The 22,087-nt window shown below is 43.9% G+C and overlaps 1 long non-coding RNA gene and 1 pseudogene across 2 annotated transcripts in view; one reads left to right on the forward strand and one right to left on the reverse strand.

The window, feature by feature from the left end:
• The window catches only part of LOC134761486 (uncharacterized), a 34,333-nt gene extending 18,627 nt beyond the window's left edge, over positions 1-15,706 (forward strand). For both annotated transcript variants that reach the window (XR_010140159.1, XR_010140158.1), the window contains one exon: positions 15,457-15,706. This is a non-coding gene — a long non-coding RNA (uncharacterized LOC134761486). The remainder of the gene's footprint in view (positions 1-15,456) is intronic.
• Positions 5,416-8,809, reverse strand: LOC100447912 (small ubiquitin-related modifier 2-like; annotated as a pseudogene).
• Positions 15,707-22,087: the final 6,381 nt, after the last annotated feature.

The raw sequence follows: 22,087 nt of genomic DNA on the forward strand, positions 1-22,087 counted from the left end.
GCTCATGCCTGTAATCCCAGCACTTTAGGAGGCCGAGGTGGGTGGATCACCTGAGGTCAGGAGTTCCAGACCAGCCTGACCAACATGGAGAAACCCCATCTCTACTAAAAATACAAAATTAGCAAGGTGTGGTGGCGCATGCCTATAATCCCAGCTACTCGGGAGGCTGAGGCAGGAAAATCACTTGAACCTGGGAGGCGGAGTTTGCCGTGAGCTGAGATCGCGCCATTGGACTCCAGCCTGGGCAACAAGAGCAAAACTCTGTCTCAAAAAAAAAAAAAAAAAAAAAAAAGAAAAAAGCTAATTGTATAAACTAACCAACAAGCAAAGAGAAAACAAATAAAAACCTCTAGACTTTTAACTTCTTCCCCCAACTTTTAACTTTTTGTTATTTCTATTCAATTCTTTTTTCTGTCTTTTTTTTTTTTTTTTTTTGAGACAATCTTGTTCTGTTGCCCAGGCTAGAGTGCAGTGGCGCAATCTCGGCTCACTGCAACCTCTGCCTACCAGGTTCAAGTAATTCTCGTGCCTTACCCTCCCATGAAGCTGGGATTACAGGTGCATGCCTCCATGCCCAACTAATTTTTGTATTTTTAGTAGAGATGAGGTTTTGCCATGTTGGCCAGACTGGTCTCAAACTCCTGGGCTCAAGTAATCCAGCTGCCTTGGCCTCCGAAAGTGCTGGAATTACAGGCGTGAGCTACTGTGCCCAGCCTCTATTCGTATCTTTTTTTTTTCTTTGAGACGGAGTCTTGCCCTGTCGCCCAGGCTAGAGTGTAATGGTGTGATCTCAGCTCACTGCAACCTCCGCCTCCCGGGTTTAAGTGATTCTCCTGCCTCAGCCTGCCAAGTAGCTAGGATTACAGGCACGCTGCCACCACGCCCAGCTAATTTTTTGTATCTTTAGTGGAGACCGGGTTTCATCATGTTGGCCAGGCTGGTCTCAAACTCCTGACCCTGTGATCCACCCGCCTCAGCCTCCCAAAGTGCTGGGACTACAGACGTGAGCCACCACATCTGGCCCTCCTCTATTCATATCTTATTGTAATGTCTGTGTCTTGAAAAGTTGCTGTAATTTTTATTTTTGATTGGTTCATCTTTTCATCTTTCTACTTAAGATATGAGTAGCTTATACACCACAATTACAATGTTGCAATACTCTGTGTTCTTCTGCGTACTTACTATTACCAGTTAATTTTGTACCTTCAGATTATTTATTTATTTATTTATTTTTGAGGCGGAGTCTTGCTCTGTCACCCAGGCTGGAATGCAATAGCAGGATCTCGGCCTCACTGCAACCTCCGCCTCCCAGGTTCAAGCAATTCTCATACCTTAGCCTCCCAAGTAGCTGGGATTACAGGTGCGTGCCACCACTCTCGGCTAATTTTTGTGTTTTTAGTAGAGATAGGGTTTTGCCATGTTGCCCAATCTGGTCTTGAACTCATGACCTCAGGTGATCCACCTGCCTTGGCCTCCCAAAGTGCTGGGATTACAGGCCCTTCAGATGATTTCTTATTGCTCACTAACATCCTTTCCTTTCTAATTGAAGAACTCCCTTTAGCATTTCTCTCTTGTGGAACAGGTCTGCTATTGATGAAATCCCTCAGCTTTCATTTGCCTGGAAAAGTCTTTATTTTTCCTTCATGTAAGCTAGTATTAGGCTACATTCTTAAATATGTTTTTTGAGGAATATATATATATATTTGTGTTGGGTATCATAGGAGTAAAATTTTCTGTATTATGGAGTATGTATGTTCAACTTTATCAATACTTTCAAACAGTTTGCAGTGCTATAAGCAATACACAGGAGTTCCAGTTTGTTCCACATCTTAGACAACACTTAGTATTGTCTGGCTTTTAAATTTTACTTGCTTTTGTAGTTGTGATGTCACATTGTAGTTTTAGTTAGCATTTCTTGAATGTCTAATGAACTTGGACAATTTTTTAATATTTTTGTTGGCCATTAGGCTAGTTTCTATGTAAAGTGCCTATTCTTTTGCTCGTTTTTCTATTTTTCTATTGAGTGATTGACTTATATGTTTGTTTTCTTACTGATTCGTGGGGTTTATTTATACACTTTGAATATGAGTCCTTTTGGGGGATTATGTGTTGTAAATATTTTGTCCTACTGTTTGAATTGCCTTTTCACCCTTTTAGTCATGCCCTTAAATGAATAAAAGTTTTTAGTTCTAATATAGCCCAATCTATCATCATTTTTTTTTTTTTGAGATAGAATTTTGCTCTCGTTGCCTAGCCTGGAATGCAATGGCATGATCTCGGCTCACCACAAACTCCGCCTCCCAGGTTCAAGCAATTCTCCTACCTCAGCCTCCCGAGTAGCTGGGATTACAGGTGCCCGCCACCACACCTGGCTAATTTTTTGTATTTTTAGTAGATACCGGGTTTCACTATGTGGCCCAGCCTGGTCTTGAACTCCTGACCTCGTGATCCACCCACCTCAGCCTCCCAAAGTGCTGGGATTACAGGCGTGAGCCACCACACCCGGCCTCCTATTTTTAACTTCTGAAAACCTATTTTGTCTTACATTTCAATTTAGATTGTAATCCTCTAGAATTTGTTTTAATGTAAGGAAATGGTTTATTACTTAAAGTATCTTAGCAAAATAAAAGCATCAATTTTATGCCATAATTAAATTTTTTTTTAATTGACATAACATTTTATGGGTGATTTTTTTTGGGGGGGGGGAACAGAATCTTGCTCTGTCACCCAGGCTGGAGTGCAGTGGCACAATCTTGGCTCACTGCAACCTCTGCCTCCAGGGTTCAAGCGATTCTCATCTCTCAGCCTCCCAAGTAGCTGAGGGATTACAGGCACATGCCACCACACCTGGCTAATTTTTGTATTTTTAGTAGACACAGAGTTTCACTATGTTGGCCAGGCTATTCTCAAACTCCTGGCCTCAACTGATCTACCAGCCATAGCATCCCAAAGTGCTAGGATTACAGGCATGAGCCACCACTCCTGGCCATTCTGTGTTTTATCATGTACAACATGATTAAAATTCTTTTTTAAGGTATGATGTAAGAGTAGGGATCAAGATTCTTTTTTTTCTGAAAGATTTATAATTGCTTCAAAGCAGCTTATATTTTTAAAAAGCTTGTCTTCCACTTTATCATAAGTTAAGTGATCATTCATATGTGATCAATTTCTGGACTCTCAATTCTATGCCTCTGGTCTGTTCATACACACACACACACACACACACACACACACACACACATTTTTTTTTTTTTTTTTTGAGATGAAGTCTCACTCTGTCGCCCAGGCTGGAGTGCAGTGGCGCGATCTCAGCTCACTGCAACCTCCATCTCCCAGGTTTAAGCAATTCTGCCTCAGCCTCCTGAGTAGCTGGAATTACAAGCATGCACCACCATGCCCGGCTAATTTTTTTTTTTTTTTTTTTTTTGTATTTTTAGTAGAAACGGGGTTTTACCATTTTGGCCAGGCTAGTCTCGAACTCCTGACCTCAAGTGATCCGCCCACCTCAGCCTCCCAAAGTTCTGGGATTACAAGTCTGAGCCACCACACCTGGCCTCCATATATTCTTGTAATAATGCCACACTTGTAAATCTAACATTATAATAAGCATTGTGTCTGATAGTGTCAGTCCTATAGCTCTGTTCTTCAAGATTGTTTTCGCTATGCTTGTCCTTTACATTTCCACATGCATTTTATTTTTTTCTGCTAATAGTCATTTATATAACTTTGTTAATCTTTGTTTAGTATCAGTATCAATCTATCAGAAACACCAAGTAGCTTTATTTCCTCCTTGAAATGTTACTTCTAGCAGGACTATTTATGTGTTTTTTTCTAAGTCTCAATTTTCTATTTAATATTTCTCAGAAGAAAGAACACAGCTCATTTTAAATAAGAAGTTTACTTGAACAAGACACTTGAAGAGAAAACTATCTAGAATTCTTTTTTTTTAAGAGTAATTTATCCCTACTTAAAGACAGATTGCCCTATATGTAACTGCTACATACAAAAAAGTTATAAAATTGTCCTTGGTTTTACAATGATAAATGAAAAACATTACAATTCTTTAACTGAACAAGGTATGCCAGGATTTTTTTTCTTTTTTCTCTCTCTTTTTTTTTTTTTTTTTTTTTTTTTTTGAGACAGAGTCTTGCTCTGTCGCCAGGCTGAAGTGCAGTGGCATGATCTCGGCTCACTGCAACCTCCGCCTCCCGGGTTCAAGCAATTCTCCTGCCTCAGCCTCCCAAGTAGCTGGGATTACAGGCGCCCGCCACCATGCCCAGCTAATTTTTGTATTTTTAGTAAAGACGGGGTTTCAGCATGTTGGCCAGGATGGTCTCAATCTCTTGACCTCGTAATCCGCCCGCCTCAGCCTCCCAAAGTGCTGGGATTACAGGCATGAGTCACCAAACCCGGCGAAAGGATTTTTATGTTGTTGTTTTTTGTTAAAATAGTGAGAGGAAAATAACTTACTGGAATATAAAGATAAGAGCTGAATGAGCATGCCACTAATGGAGAAAGGGGATATTTTCACAGAATGAGTATTTCTCCCATCCCATTTCCACTTGATGTCAATCAAAACATACCATTGGCTGTTTAGTTTTAAAAAATGTGATATTCGCCGGGCCTGGTGGCTCATCCCTGTAATCCCAACATTTTGGGAGGCCGAGGCAGGCGGATCACTAGGTCAGGAGATCGAGACCATCCTGGCTAACACGGTGAAACTCCGTCTCTACTAAAAATACAAAAAATTAGCCGGGCGTGGTGGCGGGCGCCTGTAGTCCCAGCTACTCAGGAGGCTGAGGCAGGAGAATGGCGTGAACCCAGGAGGCGGAGTTTGCAGTGAGCCGAGATCGCGCCACTGCACTCCAGCCTGGGTGACAGAGCGAGACTCAGTCTCAAAAAAAAAAGCGATATGCTTGTGCATATATACCAGTTACTTTATGTACAATAAAGGAACAGGGAAGAGGGAAATGAAAGAACAGAGAAAACTATACTGTAGTAGTCAGGATGTGTTGGAAACAAATTGCAGTTTTCTAATTGAGAAAGTAATCTTGATCTTTAAAGAATAGAGTTCTGACTGGGCACAGTGGCTCATGCCTGTGGTCCCAGCACTTTGGGAGGCTGAGGCGGGTGGATCACCTGAGGTCAGGAGTTCAAGACCAGCCTGACCAACATGGTGAAACCCCATCTCTATTCAAAATACAAAAATTAGCCGGGCATGGTAGTGGGCACCTGTAATCCCAACTACTCGGGAGGCTGAGACAGGAGAATCGCTTGAACCCGGGAGGCGGAGGTTGTGGTGAGCCAAGATCACGCCACTGCACTCCAGCCTGGGCAACAGAGCAAGACTCTGTCTCAAAAATAAATAAATAAAATAAAGAACAGAGTTCCAGAGTAAAGAAGCAGTTTCCTTTTTCAGTAGACGCCTCCCATCTGCTGTTGGAACGCATCAATTCTATCTTCATCCCACATTTCCAACTGTGCAGGTGTGTCTACTTCATTGATTGGTTGCCCATCAAATCAGAATCTAATCTGCTTCATTGACAATCCCTGTCATTCACAATAGGCTTTCATTAGTTTACTAAATGGTGTATGCCTCTTAATCTTAAACTGCACCACAGAACCATCCTGCCCCAACACCTTCAAATTAATATGTTCCTTGTTCTCATTCTTGACTCCTTCTTTGGGCTTTCATTAGCCATAGCAAGCACTAGTCTCCTCAGCTGCTGCTTCACAAAAGAGGCACCAAGTCCACACCAAACGAGCACACAAGCAGCCCCAGGAGCAGCAGAAGAAGGAAGCAGCAGTGGTGGATGAGGGCTCCATATGCATTTTAGAGTCAGCTTAACATTCACCAAACACATATTCTCATACAAAACTGCTGGGATTTTACCTTAGCTTTCATTGAATCCATATGTCAATTCAGGGGTTTGTCATCTTTATAATTGTGCTTTCCAATCCATGAAGATGACATATCCCTCCATTTATTTAGGGTTGGTTTTGAAGTTTCGTTTTTTGGTTTTTTGTGTGTGGGTTTTTTTTTTTTTTCATTAGTTTGTTTGTTTGTTTTTGAGATAGGGTCTTGCTCTGTCACCCAGGCTGGAGTGCAGCGGCATGATCTCAACTCACTGCAACCAGCACCTCCCAAGCAAAAGCAATCCTTCTGCTTCAGCCTTTTGAGTAGTTGGGACTACAGGTGTATGCCACCATGCACAGCTAATTTTTGTATTTTTCGTAGATGGGTTCTCATCATGTTGCCCAGGCTGGTCTCAAACTCCTGGCCTCAAGCAATCCGCCTGCCTCAGCCTCCCAAAGTGATGGAATTACAGGCATAAGCCACCATGCCTAGCCTTATTTAGGTTTTGTATAATTTTGTCTCAATAGTGGATATTTTCTAGTTATATTTTTGTTTGTGTTTTTCATTTTTATTTTAGGTTCAGGGGTACCGGTGCAGGTTTTTTATATAGGCAAACTCATGTCATGGGAGTTTGATGTACAGATTATTTCATCATCCAGGTACTAGGTCTAATACCCAACAGACACTTTTTCTTATCCTCTCCCTGCTTCCACCCTCCATCCTTAAATAGGCCCCAGTGTCTGTTGTTCCCCTCTTTGTGTCTGCATCTCTTCATTTTCTTAGTGGTATCCTTTGAAGCATAAGATTTAAATTTTGATGAAGTCTAATTTACCTATTTTTTCTCTTGTTGCTTGTATTTTTGATGTTATATCTAAGAAATCATTGCCTAATCTAAGGCCAAAAATATTTATACCTATGTTTTCTTCTAACAGTTTTATGGTTGGTGTGGTTTGAATGTTTATGTTCCCCCAAAATTTATTTGTTGAAATCCTAGTCTTCAAGGATACACACATAGTCAGCCCTCTGTATCTGTGGGTTCCACATCTGTGGATTCAACCAACCATGGATGAAAAATGTTTAGAAAAAAATTGCCTCTGTACTGAACATGCACACTTTTTTTCTTGTAATTATTCCCTAGACAATACAGTATAACAACTATTTACAGAGCATTTACATTGTATTAGGTATTCTAAGTCATCCAGAGATGAATTAAAGTGTAAGGGAGGGTGTGCATAGGTTATATGCAAATACTATACCACTTTATATCAGCAATTTAAGCATCCATGGATTTTGGTATGCATGGGAGGTCCTAGAACCAATCATCCTGCCAACAGATACCAAAGGATGACTGTATATGTATAAATATATGTACATGTACATGTGCATGCACACATGTACACACACACATAGATGCAATGAGTACACCAGCAGCAATGAGCATACCAGACACTAAGACTTTGGTTTTAAATACTATTCTCCTCAAAAGGAACCAGAACTCCTTGAAGAAATGGCTGACTTCGGGGCTAAAGCAGAGAAAGCATATAATACACCTAGAACATATTGTACCATAAAGTATGGTAATTCTCAAAGGATCATGAGGATGTGTCAAAATGACACAAGAGCCAGCCAAGGGGTTCCCACTGGCTAACTCTGGGATAATTTGAGCGTCAAAATAATGACATAATTATAGCAATTTCTTATAACCCATTAAATAGGAACCTATGAGCCCATACTAATATCAATTAATAGATAAATATTCCTCAGAAGTATTGACAACATAAAATAGAAATTACAAACAAAATATATTTTTTTCCTGGATGACAGAGGGAGACTCCATCTCAAAAAATATAATAAAATAAACAAAAAAAATTTTTAAAGTCAAAAAATTAATAGACAAATAAATGAGAGCAGAGGGATGGAAAAGCTTTCCTTTACAATAGGTCAACTAATAAATGTGGAAGAAATAATAGAAAGAATGATTATCTTTTTTTTTTTTTTTTAGGCTGGGTCTCACTCTGTCACCCAAACTGGAGTGCAGTGGCGCGATCATAGCTCACTGCAACCTCCAACTCCTGGGCTTAAGCAATCCTCCCACCTCAGCCTCCCAAGTAGCTGGGACTACAAGCACATGCCACTGCTCCTGGCTAATTTTTGTATTTTTTGTAGAGACAGGGTTTTGCCATATCGCCCAGGCTGGTCTCAAACTCCTGAGCTCAAGTGACTGCCCTCCTCAGCCTCCCAAAGTGCTGGGATTACAGGTGTGAGCTACCATGCCCAGCCAATGATTATCATTTGATAACATTTACAGTAATAATCGTTTTGGCAAAAGAACAAATAAAATGGTACTTATATAAATAGGTAAAGTCCAGGCAACATTGAGACCCCCATCTCTAAAAAAAAATTAACTTAAATAATTAGCTGAGTGCAATGTGGTGGCTGGCACCTGTAGTCCCAGCTACTTGGGAGACTGAGGCAAGAGAATCGCTTGAGCCCAGGAGTTCAAAGCTGTAGTGAGCTATGATCTCACCACTGAATTCCAGCCTGGGTGACACAGCAAGACCCTGTCTCAAAAAATAAATAAATAGGCTGGCCACGGTGGCTCACGCCTGTAATCCCAGGACTCAGGAATTCAAGACCAGCCTGACAAACATGGAGAAACCCCTACGAAAAATACAAAATTAGCCAGGCATGGTGGCACATGCCTGTAATCCCAGCTACTCGGGAAGCTGAGGCAGGAGAATTGCTTGAACCCAGGAGACAGAGGTTGCGGTGAGCCAAGATTCACCATTGCACTCCAGCCTGGGCAATAAGAGTGAAACTCTGTCTCAAAAAAATAAAAAATAAATAAATAAAATAAATGCATTATCAGTAACAATATTTTTATGTAGTCTCAAAGTATCTCAAGACAAAAATACTTACTAACCTTACATTGCAAAATCTGGCAGACATCATCGTACCAAATGATGACAGTTAATTTCACCAGTGATGAGACAAATCAACATCATATGCCTTCTGAGATGATGCATTAAGAAGAACACAGCTGGCTGAGCTTGGTGGCTCATGCCTGTAATCCCAGCACTTTGGGAGGCCGAGGCAGGTGGATCACTTGAGGTCAGGAGTTAGAGACCAGCCTGGCCAACGTGGTGAAACCTCATCTCTACTAAAAATACAAAAATTAGCTGAGCATGGTGGCACAAGCCTGTAATCCCATCTACTCAGGAGGCTGAGACAGGAGAATCGTTTGAACCCAGGAGACGGAGGTTGCAGTGAGCTGAGATCGCACCACTGCACTCTAGCCTGGGCAACAGTGCGGGACTCCATCTCAAAAAAAAAAAAAAAAAGAACACGACATCACTTCTGCAGTATTTCTGCCAAAATGATTATCCTAAATCCAATCGTGAGGAAACATCAAACACAATCTGATGGACTTTCTGCAAAATAACCGACCTGTCCTCTTCAAAATTCCAGGTCATGAAAGAAAGAAGAGACTAGGAACTGTTGCAGATAGAAGGAAACAAATGAGACACGGCAATTAAATGCAACACGTGATCCTGTATTGGATCCTGAATCTGTAAATAACTTTATTGGGAAAAATCAGTAAAATTTGAATGAAGTTTGTGGATTAGAAGGTGCTATGGTGGCCGGGCACGGTGGCTCACGCCTGTAATCCCAGCACTTTGGGAGGCTGAGGCAGGTGGATCACCTGAGGTCAGGAGTTTGAGACCAGCCTGGCCAACATGGTGAAACCCGGTCTCTACTAAAAATACAAAAAATTAGCCAGGCATGGTGGCAGGCATCTGTAATCCCAGCTACTTGGGAGGCTGAGGCAGGAGAATTGCTTGAACCTTGGAGAAGGAGGTTGCAGTGAGCTAAGATCATGCCATTGCACTCCAGCCCAGGCAACAAGAGTGAAACTCCATCTCAAAAAAAAAAAAAAAAAAAGAAAGTGCTATGGTATCAATGATAATTTCCCGATTTTCATGGGCATTCTGTGATTACATAGAAGAGTATCCTTATTTTTATGAAACAGACACTAAAGTATTTAAGGGTGATTGGCATCATGTCTGTAACTTATTCTCAGATGGTTCTGGAAAAAGAAATAATCTGTATCTATACAGAGAGAAAAAGAATAATAAGGCAGATATGGTAAGTTACTAACGATTAGGGAATCAGGTGGAGGGAACACAGGAGTTCTCTACAGTATTCTTGAAACTGTCTTAAGGTTTTTAATTATGCCCACTTTAATAGCTGTAAATTATTTCTTATAACTCTATTTTATAAATCCCCGGCATCTATTTAATTCAAGATCAGAATAAAATAAGAGCATGAAGGTAATGAGAAATAAGTCAGTCACGAAGAGAACTTATAAAGGTAAATAAGAGCTATTCACTAAATATACTAAGCCCTATGAATCTTAGGTTCAATTCTTTTTTCTTTTTTTTCTTTTTTTTTTTTTTTTTTTTTTTTGAGATGGAGTCTTGCTCTGTTGCCCAGGCTGGAGTGCAGTGGTGAGATCTCAGTTCACTGCAACCTCTGCCTCCTGGGTTCAAGCGATTCTCCTGCCTCAGCCTCCTGGATAGCTGGGACTACAGACGCACGCCACCATGGCCGGCTAATTTTTGTATTTTTAGTAGAGACAGGGTTTCACCATATTGGCCAGGCTGGTCTCGAACTCCTGACCTCGTGATCCGCCTGCCTCGACCTCCCAAAGTGCTGGGATTACAGGAGTGAGTCACCACACCCAGCCCTTGGGTTCTATTTTTTAATTACATATGAAATTTTAGTATTAAAGAGCCAGAAGGCGCTTGAAAAGTCTATTTCCTCAAAAGTCTTTTCGTCATATATGTTTACATTAGGATGAAGAATAGAAAGGGGCTGAGCACTGTGAGAAGCCAGGAAATGAGGTCCCATGAAGAGAGACATGTTTTCCAAGGAAAAGGACAAGGGAAGTCCACTCGCCATGGAAGAAAGTGCCACACGGCATGCTAGAAAGGCCGAGGACAGCAGAGGGATGGATGGAGGTGGGGGATACAGGTTGCTGCCAGGAAGTGGATGTGAGATGGGCCCCACCCTATTTTGTACCTCAGGCCTGCCAAGCCGGGATCCTTCTGCCCAGCCAGGCTCTGGGCAAGGAAGAGGGGTTCTGGGAGGCAGTCCCAAACACGAAGGGTGAAGGAAGATGGCAGTGCCGAGGCTTTGGGAGGGGAGCCACAGGCAGGAATTGGAATTGGGGCCTGGTTTCCCCATGGCAGAGTTCATCCAGGTCCAGGATCTGCCCTCTCTTGGCATTGACTGGCCAAGCCAGTCCTGGGCCCGGAACCACGTGCCAGGAAACCCAACACTGTTCGGCCCCAGCCCGCAACTTCCAGCAGCTAGGAGCAAACAGGACTTGTGGAGGAGGCAGTGGATCTCCAGAGCCCAGCAGCAGGGAGGCTACTTCCCGGGAGAGGGCAGCGGCACAGGAGAAGGCCTGGCCGCCGACAGGGGTCCTACTCCACTCCGGGACCCTGCCCATCTGTGGCCATGCTCCCACCAGCAGCCTGTCACCTCCCATCCCTCCCGCTGGTGACAGGCACCGGGGTACCGTGCCCAGCCCCCGGGCACCTCCCCAGGGCTGCCATGTGGCAGAGGAAGCCGGTGAACTGACGCTCGGCTGCAGCCAGGCAGGCCTAAGCTCTGTTGCCCCGCCGCATCCCAGCTACACCCGCAGGCCTGGATGCCAACCAGCTGGCGTTGGTGCCCGCGGTGCCTTCCAGCTCCTTCCTGTCCTAGAGGAGCTGCATCTGTCCTGTAATATCCTCGCCCGCCTCTTAGGGGCAGCCTTCTCGGTCCTGACGGGCACGGTGCACCACCTCGACCTCTCTGAAAAGCTGGCCTGGGTGCCCGTGGAGGCCTTCGTGGGGCTGCAGATCCAAGTGAACCAATCCGCCAACCCGTGAAACTGGGACTATGCCCTCCAGGGAGTGCTCAGGCTGGTGAGGCTGGCGCCGGGCACCAGGACAGGCATCCTGTGTGACCCCAGAACCCGACCAGACCTCGGTGGGGCGGGAGCTTCTGCTGCTGGCAGGGGAGGAAGAGCTGTGTGGGGTGGGGCATGGCCCAGCGGAGCACCAAGGTGACCCCTGCCGTTGGGGGGTGGCTGACCTGGTGCATTATGTGTGGCAGAACCGAGATGAAACCTGGCGCACCCTCAAGCGTCCCCTGCTGCCAGTGCATCCGGAGGACGACTCCAACCTTAGCACAGTGGTCCGATAACCAAGGGTGTTCCTGGGGCCACACCACACACTCCTCCTCCTGCGCCCTCTCCCTTCCTCTGACCACCCACCTTGTCCCTTCGTCTGACCCCCTCGGCTTCCTGTGCAGCCTCACCCCAGCCCCCTAAATACCTGTCCTCTCTCCTCTCTGTCTCTCTCTCTCACACACACACACACACTCACACACACAGACACACACACACACACCATCTCTGGTGCCTGGATTTATCTGGTGCTCCAACTTACTTAAAAAATGGGAAGGACTTTGGACAGAAAAGAGGGAGGGACCCTAGATGAAAGGTTGTGGAGGCGTCAAGGAAAATATACAACTTGAAATGTCTGGGCAGTGGCAAGACCAGCCTCAGGGCTGGAAGAGAGGATGCAAAGAGGGACGGGGAGGTGGTGAGACCAAGCTGCAGGTGGGGTCCAAAGTCGGGGTGTGGCCAGATTTAAAAGGACACTGTGGGCTCCGCCTCTCTTCTCCCTTTGCCTCTACTGAAAGACTCCTCCTTGCTTCTTGCCTCTGTCTTGCCCACAGGCCCCTCTTCCTGCACTCTGTTGGAGACCTCCCATCTCAGACTCCCTGCTTCCTTCTCCAGACACTCCTTATCTCTCTGCGCCCTCCTTTTTGCACTGACAGAGTTCCTGAGCTCCTTCCTGTGTGGAAAATGTGGTCTCCTCTATGACTGAGGTGGTGACGGGTAACTGGAGAGAGCTGGGGGAAGGGGGTAGACGCCAGAACATCACTGGAGAAATCAATAAAGTCACCTTTATGAAGAAGGAAGAAAGGATCAAGAATAAAGTACTATGGGCCAGGCGCGGTGGCTCACACCTGTAATCCCAGCACTTTGGGAGGTTGAGGCAGGCAGATCACCTGAGGCCAGGAGTTTCAGATCAGCCAGGCCAACATGGCAAAACTCCATCTCTACTAAAAATACAAAAATTAATCAGGCTTAGGGGCACGCGCCTGTAATCCCAACTACTCAGGAGGCTGAGGCAGGAGAATCGCCAGAACCCAGGAGGCAGAGGTTGCAGTGAGGCGAGACTGTGCCACTGCACTCCAGCCTGGGCAACAAAGAGAGAGTCCATCTCAAAAAAAAAAAAAAAAAAATGAATAAAGTACTATGATCCCAAGATGATTATGTATCAGAGTTTTTCTGGAGTTCATGTATATAAGTTTCATTTTATTTCAATTCTTTATAAAACAAATCAAGCAAAAAAAGTCTAGAAAAGACATTATGGGCCGGGCACTGTGGCTCACGCCTGTAATCCCAGCACTTTGGGAGGCCGAGACAGGTGGATCACCTGAGGTCAGGAGTTCAAGACCAGCCTGACCAACATGGAGAAACCCGTCTTTACTAAAAATACAAAAAATTAGCCGGGCATGGTGGTGCATGCCTGTAATCCCAGCTACTTGGGAGGCTGAGGCAGGAGAATCACTTGAACCTGGGAGACAGAGGTTGCGGTGAGCCGAGATCTCTCTATTGCACTCCAGCCTGGGCGACAAGAGTGAAACTCCGTCTCATAGAAAAAGAAAGAAAGAAAATACATTAGGTAGGCCGGGTGCGGTGGCTCACGCCTGCAATCCCAGCACTTTGGGAGGCCGAGACAGGCAGATCACGAGGTCAGGAGATCGAGACCATCCTGGCTAACACGGTGAAACCCCATCGCTACTAAAAATACAAAAAATTAGCCGGGCGTGGTGGCGGGCACCTGTAGTCCCAGCTACTCAGGAGGCTGAGGCAGGAGAATGGCGTGCACCCGGGAGGCGGAGCTTGCAGTGAGCTGAGATTGAGCCACTGCACTCCAGCCTGGACGACAGAGCGAGACTCCGTCTCAAAAAAAAAAAAAAGAAAGAAGGAAAATACATTAGGTAATATAATGAACACCCACTCAGTCTAAAATAAAACATTTCTAAACGCAATAGACTCCCCTCCCTACCACATTCCCAGTACGATATCTTTAATTTAGCATTTGTCATTCTCTTTTATGTATTTACACTTTTACTACACAAGTATCTATTTCTTAACAAAAGACAGTATTGTTTGGCATGATTTCTGACTTTCCAGAAATTGTATAATACTGTATATGTCCTTCCAAGCTTATTTTTCTCACTCAAGTTTTCTTTGGTGGGAAGGGGGGGTTTGTTTGTTTGCTTTCTGAAAATTCCTAAGTCTTATCACTCAAGTTTAATATTTATTTAGCTTAATACACATAATTTTAATTCACTCATTTTATCTGCTATATAGTGTTCCATGATATGAATATATAATTTTTCATCGTGTATCATACTGATGAGCATTTTTTTTTTTTTTTTTAGACAGAGTCTCGCTCTGTCACCCAGGCTGGAGTGCAGTGGTGAGATCTCAGCTCACTGCAAGCTCCGCCTCCTGGGTTCATGCCATTCTCCTGCCTCAGCCTCCCGAGTAGCTGGGACTACAGGCACCTGCCACCACACCCAGCTAACTTTTTGCATTTTTAGTAGAGACGGGGATTCACCATGTTAGCCAGGACAGTCTGGATCTCCTGACCTCATGATCCGCCCGCCTTGGCCTCCCAAAGTGCTGGGATTACAGGCGTGAGCCACCACGCCCGGCCTTGATGAGCATTTAAATTGTTACCCCATCTATTCTATTACCATCAATGCCAAAATGAACCCCAAATCTGACTCCTTGTGTTGATATGCAAGTATTTCTCTAGGCCAGTGGCCCTCAAATTTTAGAAAGCATCAGAATCACCTGAGAGTTTTATTAAACAATAGACTGTTGAATCCTACCCCCAGAGTTTCTAATTCATTTCTAACAAGTCCTTAAGCGATGTTGATGCTGTAGGCCTGAAGAACGCACTTTAGAACAACTGCCCTAGGATGTTCATCCTGGAGTAAAATTGCTATCAAATAATTGTGCATCTTCAACTTTACTAAATGATGCCAAATTGCTCTGCAAAGGAATTTTAATGATGTGCTCTCCCAAAGAAGTCAGTTCGCTTTCTCATGTCTGAAACCACCTTTGCACAATTGTGACTGAGACAGTGAAAGAGATCTAACTTAATCGACTTCATCTTGCTTCTAACCTCCAGGCTGTCCTTGTTCATTCCTGGGCATAAGCTGAACTAACTTTGGGAGAAACTTAGTTTATAGTTTATAGTTTGGAACAAGGACCATAACAGCCCTTTCCCAAAGCAGACCTCCTTCTTGCCTGGGGACTAGACTGCCTTTGTAAGACTAACATTAGCCACAAGATTAGAAATTATGGTTTAGGGGTCATGCAGCTGGAGGCTGAAAGATTCTAAGATTCTGACCCTCCCTAAACTGCTCCTAAGATCAGTACTTGAGATATTTTGCAGACCCTGCACTTGATGGATCAGCTGGCACCACCCAGATCAATAAACTGGCTCATCTGATCTTGTGGCCCCCACCCAGAAACTGACTCAGCTCCAGATGACAGCTTTGACTCCTTATGATTTCATCCTTGACCAATCAGCACTCCTGGCTTACTGGCTTCTCCCCACCAAGTTGTCCTTAAAAACTCTGCTCCTCAAATGCTCAGGAAGACAGCTTTGAATTAATAATAAAATTCCAGTCTCTCGCACAACCAGTTCTGCCTAAATTACTCTTTCTCTATTGCAGTTGCCCTGTCTTGAGAAATCGGCTCTGTCTAGGCAGTGGGCAAAGTCCACGCCACATTTGATGTCATAACACTTCAAAAGTGTTGCCAATCCAAAGAATACGGAATTGTATTTCACTGTGGTTTCCATTTGAAGTTCCCTGTTACTAATGGGATTGAGCATCTTTTTATATGGCTGAAGCCATTCAGGCTAAATTATACTGTCTCTTAACTGTTCATTCCTTTGCCTATTTGCTATTAGGGTGTTTGACTTTAATTTATTTCAAAAGACAAAATTACAGGCTGGGCACAGTGGCTCAGGCCTGTAATCCTAGCACTTTGGGAGGCCAAGGCAGGTGGGTAACCTGAGGTCAGTTTAATACCAGGCTGGCCAACCTAGTGAAACCCCATATCTACTAAAAATACAAAAATTAGCCGAGTGTGGTGGCAGGTGCCTATATTCCCAGCTACCTGGAAGCCTGAGGCAAGAGAATTGCTTGAACCTGGCAGGAGCAGAAGTTACAGTGAGCCGAGATCGCACCACTTCACTCCAGCCCGGGTAACAGAGTGAAACTCCATCTCAAAACAAACCAAAAAAAAGACAAAATTACAACAAATTTAGTTTAAAAATCCAATTGGCTTTTATTTGTGATTGTAGAATCAGGCAACACCTCACTGTATGAAATAGAATGGGTGTTCTGGTAGACAGAGCAGAGGAGATTGGCTTTGTAGGCCAAAAAAGGCTGAAGAAAACAGAAACAGAGACCAAAAGGTAAATTGGCCATTTCATAATTACTTTCCTTCTAGGGTTAAAAACAGAGGGGACTGGCCAGGTGCAGTGGCTCACCCCTGTAATCCCAGCACTTTGGGAGGCTACGGTGGGTGGATCACAATGTCAGGAGATCGAGACCAAACTGGCCAACATGGTAAAACCCCGTCTCTACTAAAAATACAAAAATTAGCTGGGCATGGTGGCACACGCCTGTAGTCCCAGCTACTCGGGAGGCTGAGGCAGGAGAATTGCTTGAACCCAGGAGGTGGAGGTTGCAGTGAGCTGAGATCATGCCACTGCTGCCACTGCATTCCAGCCTGGGCAACAGAGCGAGACTCAGTCTCAAAAAAAAAAAAAACAGAGGGGACTTCCTTATTATGCTGACTCAGGTTGACTGGAATCTCCCGTGTTTTAGAAAACTGGCCCATTTCAAAGTTTGGTTTGATTACGTGGCACTTAGCGTAAGTGACTCCATTCTGGTTTGGGCTGCTGGGGCCTAGGGCAGGAGGCTATCCCAAAACAATGGCCTCCTATAAACCTTACTCAACACTTACATAGTTATAGTTACTAAACCATCATCTTTGGAACATAATGAGGAAAGGCTGGGTGCAGTGACTCACACCTGTAAGCGCAGCACTTTGAGAGGCTGAGGCAGGTGGGTCACCTGAGGTCAAGAGTTCGAGACCAGCCTGGCCAACATGGTGAAACCCTGTCTTTACTAAAAATACAAAAATTAGCCATGCGTGGTGGTACCTGCCTGTAATCCCAGCTACTTGGGAGGCTGAGGCAGGAGGATTGCTTGAACCCAGGAGGCAGAGGTTGCAATGAGCCTAGATTGTGCCATTGTACTCCAGCCTGGGCTTCAGAGAGAGACTGTCTCAAAAAAAAAAAAGAAAGAAAAAAGAAAAAAAGAACATAATGAGGAAAATGCATGTCTAGCACATTTTTCAGAAAATTCAAGATATACATTTATACTGAATTTACTATAATACAGAAATTTTTGTGTTCTGTTAACCTAAAAGGGCAAAGCTGAGGCAAACTTTAGAGAATTAATTTGGGCCAAGGTTGAGGACTGCAGCATGGGGCATACTTCCAGGTTGCTTTGGAGAGTACTCTGGGAAACAAAGGACAGGCTCAAACCCACGTTATCAGGAGGGTGCAATTACTAAAGTTGTTTGTCAGGAAGTCTCCTTGGTTTACAGAAATAACATTGGTTAGCGATCGACTATCCATTGTTGAACTACAGTCTAGCGCCCCACATAGCAAGTGGCTTCAAGAGGGGAGTGACTGCTGTTACAGTTTAAATGCCTCTCTGGGCCTGGATAATTTAAAGAGGCTTGCCTTCCTCAGATTAAAAGATGTTTTTTTCTTTCTCAGTTATAGTAGGAGAAAAAAGAATACAAAATTATACATGTACCACAATATACAAACTAAAATTCCAAAACACTATCCTTAGAAAACAGACTAAAAGGAAATATACTATTATTGCATGAGCAGTTTAGAGATAGATTTCTTATTTTATGGCTTTAAGTGTGTATACTTTCTTCCAATTTTTTATATTTTCAGTTCTTTTATAAAATAATGCAGTTTCATATTCCATGGAGATTCAGTGTCAAGCCAATACAAAAAACAAAAATCATGTATGCAATATTACCCCAAACATCCCTTAAATTGGGCCGTCTCAGCCAGGCACAGTGGCTCATGCCTGTAATCCCAGCACTTTGGGAGTCCAAGGCAGGCAGATCACCTGAGGTCAGGAGTTCTAGACCAGCCTGGACAAAATGGCAAAACCCCATGTCTACTAAAAATACAAAATTAGCTGGTGGTGCAGGCCTGTAATCCCAGCTACTCGGGAGGCTGAGGCAGGAGAATCGCTTGAACCCAGGAGGCGGAGGTTGCAGTGAGCCCAGATTGCACTACTACACTCCAGCCTGGGCAACAGAGCCAGACTCCATCTCAAAAAAAAAAAAAAAAAAAAAAAAAAATTGAGCCATCTTTCAGAAAGTCCAATAGTGATTTAATAAATGTTCAGGGTAATTTTGCAACATGGCCTATTTTTTTCCCCTATCATTGGAATTGTTGCTATTTGTTTGATTGAGCACCAGACAGAACAATAGAAAAGCAACTATCTACATGTATTTCTTTTTAGACTCACACTTAACTCTGGTAAGATGATGTTATCAGAGGCACCCAGGAACTAGGACCAACAAACTAGGGACCAAGGAAAAGCAGATTTACACATCCCATCTCATGCTCAGCCTACAGTTCACTGAGAGGAATGTTAGGTAGAATCATGCACCATTTACATTGCCACTTTCTCCCTCTCTTATTTTTGTGGGGTTGAGTTAATATGGTTGAGTTTGCATATGGTAAATTTGTATGTGATGAGACTCCTTTGTACATAATTCATTTATAATAGAAAAAAACCTCTTTTTTAGAAGGAACAGATTTCTTGAATATATAAAGATCTACACACTTTCTGTTTTCATCATTCATTTACTCTTTCAGCAAGTATTGTATCTGCAATTTTTTTTTTTGAGATGAAGTCTCACTCTGTTGCCCAGGTTGGAGTACAGTGGTGTGATTTTGGCTCACTGCAACCTCCACCTCCCAGGTTCAAGTGATTCCCTAGCCTCAGCCTCCTGAGCAGCTGGGATTAGAGGCCTGCACCACCATGCCATGCTAATTTTGTACTTTTAGTAGAGATGGGGTTTCACCATGTTGGCCAGCCTGGTCTCAAACTCCTGACCTCCAGGGATCCACCCGCCTCAGCCTCCCAAAGTGCTGAGATTACACGCATGAGCTATCACGCCCAGCAATTTTTAATAGAGGAGATAGAAGGAAGAAGTAAAATAGTCTCTGTCCCTACTCTCATGGAGCATAATCAACTGATCTATCAGTAAAATGAATAAAAAACTACCCTGTGATAAAGAAGAAGTACACAGTAGCTTAATAACATATAAAAGTAATATTTTATCTTCATTGAGGGTTTTAGAAAGGCTCCCTGAGAAAGTGATTACCGAGCTGGGTGAGAAGTGTGGTGGATACTGTGATGTGTGACCAGCAATGGTGCTGGAGCCAGATCATATTGCCTTATGGGTGCCAATAGTTGAATTGTTAGGAATTTTGAGACAGGTTTTAAACAACCGTTATTAAATATTATGTAAGGTTATATTAAAAACACAAATCAATAATACTCAAAACTCATCACTTCCTAATTATTTTTTACTACACTTTACTATTATCTATGCTTTCGAGGTTATCTATTGTGCATCTTTTCCCAATTCCACATTCACTGATATCACAGTTGGTAGCTTGAAACTGGCCATGATGGGGGTATGTACACCATGGAAATTGGCAAACACTATAAAATGGGGCTTTTTCTCCCAAAGAGCTGGTTGTTAAACGCTTACCAACATACTACTGAGACAGCCAAGTGTAAAGAGGCTCCTGGAGAAACTCTGACCAGCCTATGCACACTGGAGTAGAGCCACAGAAGTTCACACCCTTTACAACAGGAGGAGCCTGGCCCCTCCTCCTCCTGGGTGGAACCTGGGATTCAATCTGTAAGGTGGGAAGCCTATATACTAGCAGGAGTCTCCCTCTGCTGAGAGTCCCTGTTTCTGTTTTTTTTTTCTTTGTGACCAATGAATTCTACTTTTCTCAGTGTCTGCAAGCCTAACCTTTCATGGTCATGTGACAAGAATCTTGTTTTTAGCTGAACTAAGAAGGAAGTCCTACAACACTACTGTGCACAACCCAAATCCTCCTTCAAAGAAAGATCTCTTGCCCTGCGGGGAATGTGGTCAGCAGATGATCTTTCGCTATAGGTACCTTTAGAGATTCCTTACGTGCAAAGAATCATCCTTCCAAGGTTGATGTACATCTCATGAATGACTGAAGTGGGAGTATAAAGGTCCAGTCATTTCAACCGAATGTAAGATACCTGAAATCATTTTAGCTCCAAAGTTCTCCATGAGGCTTTTGTTGGACTGTGCTACTTCTTGACTTCTCCCTCTGCCAAAATATGCTTTCTTTCCCTCTCTTTCCCAGTTGTTGGTTCCAAAAGTACCCTTTTCCGCACTAAACTCCATGTGAGTCTGCTTCTGGAGAACTCAACCTGCAAGAAAAAGGATAAGGAGGGTGTTAATGAGAAAATGTTACCGTAGGGAGTGTTAAAAGAAAGGCTTTAGCCAAATTAAATTCAGAAGAATTTAATTGAGCAAAGAACGATTCATGAATTGTGCTGCCTCCCGAGCCAGAGTAGGCTCAGAGACTCCAGCACAGCCACGTGGTGGAAGATTTATGGACAGAAAATGGAAAGTGGCACACAGAAAACGGAAGTGAGGCACAGAAAAAGCCAAATTGGTTACAGCTCGGTGTTTGCCTTATTTGAACACAGTTTGAACAGTTGGCCACCTTTGACTGGTCAAAACTTGGCACAAGAGTAGGTTACAATCTGTTTACAACTAACTCCATTTGGGTAATAGTTCGTGATGTACAGAGAAACTTTTAGGCTGACCTTAAAATATGTAAGGAGGCAGCTTTAGGCTAAACTTGATTTAACAGGAGTGTTCTAGGGCATGGAAAACTATCTGAACAATGTCTTGTATTGGAAGACAAAATAGCACAATTGAGGAAAGTACTAAAGGGCTAGTGGAACCCAGAGAGCAGGAAACAGTTTAATGTGAAATGAAACTGAAAAGGTAATTTGGGGCAAAACCATGTAGGATGTTATTGGCCATGATAATGATTTGAGTTTGTCAAAAGGATAATGGAAAGCTACCGGAAGGCTGGGGTGGAGTGTTATGCGGCAGGCAATGCATTGTAAGATTTGCATTTGGAAATATTACTATTACTATGGCAGAATGTGGAGAATAGACTGGATTTAAAGAAAGTGTAAACTTGGAAGGTTAGCTAGGAGATGACTGTAGTGGAAAAGATCATGGCAGCCTAGACTTGATAGTGATGGAGATGAAAATTTTGGGATTGATTTGAGAAACACTTAGAAGGTAAAAAATGATGCAACCTGGTAATAGATTACAAGAAAGGGGAGGTGTTAAGGATAATAACTAAGTTTTTGGCTCTCCTTCTCCCTCTCCCTCTCCCTCTCCCTCTCCCTCTCCCTCTCTGTCTCCCCTTTCTTCAGTCTCCTTCTCCTTCTTTTTTCGGTCTCCCTCTGTTGTCAAAGCTGGACTGTACTGCCGTGATCTCGGCTCGCTGCAACCTCCCTGCCTCGGGCTCCTGTGATTCTCCTGCCTCGGCCTGCCGAGTGCCTGGGATTGCAGGCGTGCGCCGCCACACCTGACTGGTTTTTGTATTTTTGGTGGAGACGGGGTTTCGCCGTGTTGACCGGGCTGGCCTCCAGTGATCTGCCTGCTTCGGCCTCCGGAGGTGCTGGGATTGCAGACGGAGTCTCGCTCACTCAATGCTCAATGTTGCCCAGGCTGGAGTGCAGTGGCATGATCTCGGCTCGCTACAACCTCCACCTCCCAGCCGCCAGCCTTGGCCTCCTGAAGTGCTAAGATTACAGCCTCTGCCCCACCGCCACCCCGTCTAGGAAGTGAGGAACGTCTCTGCCTGGCCGCCCGTCGTCTGG

Source organism: Pongo abelii, chromosome 4 (assembly GCF_028885655.2).
Source record: "Pongo abelii isolate AG06213 chromosome 4, NHGRI_mPonAbe1-v2.0_pri, whole genome shotgun sequence".
NCBI lineage: Eukaryota > Metazoa > Chordata > Mammalia > Primates > Hominidae > Pongo > Pongo abelii.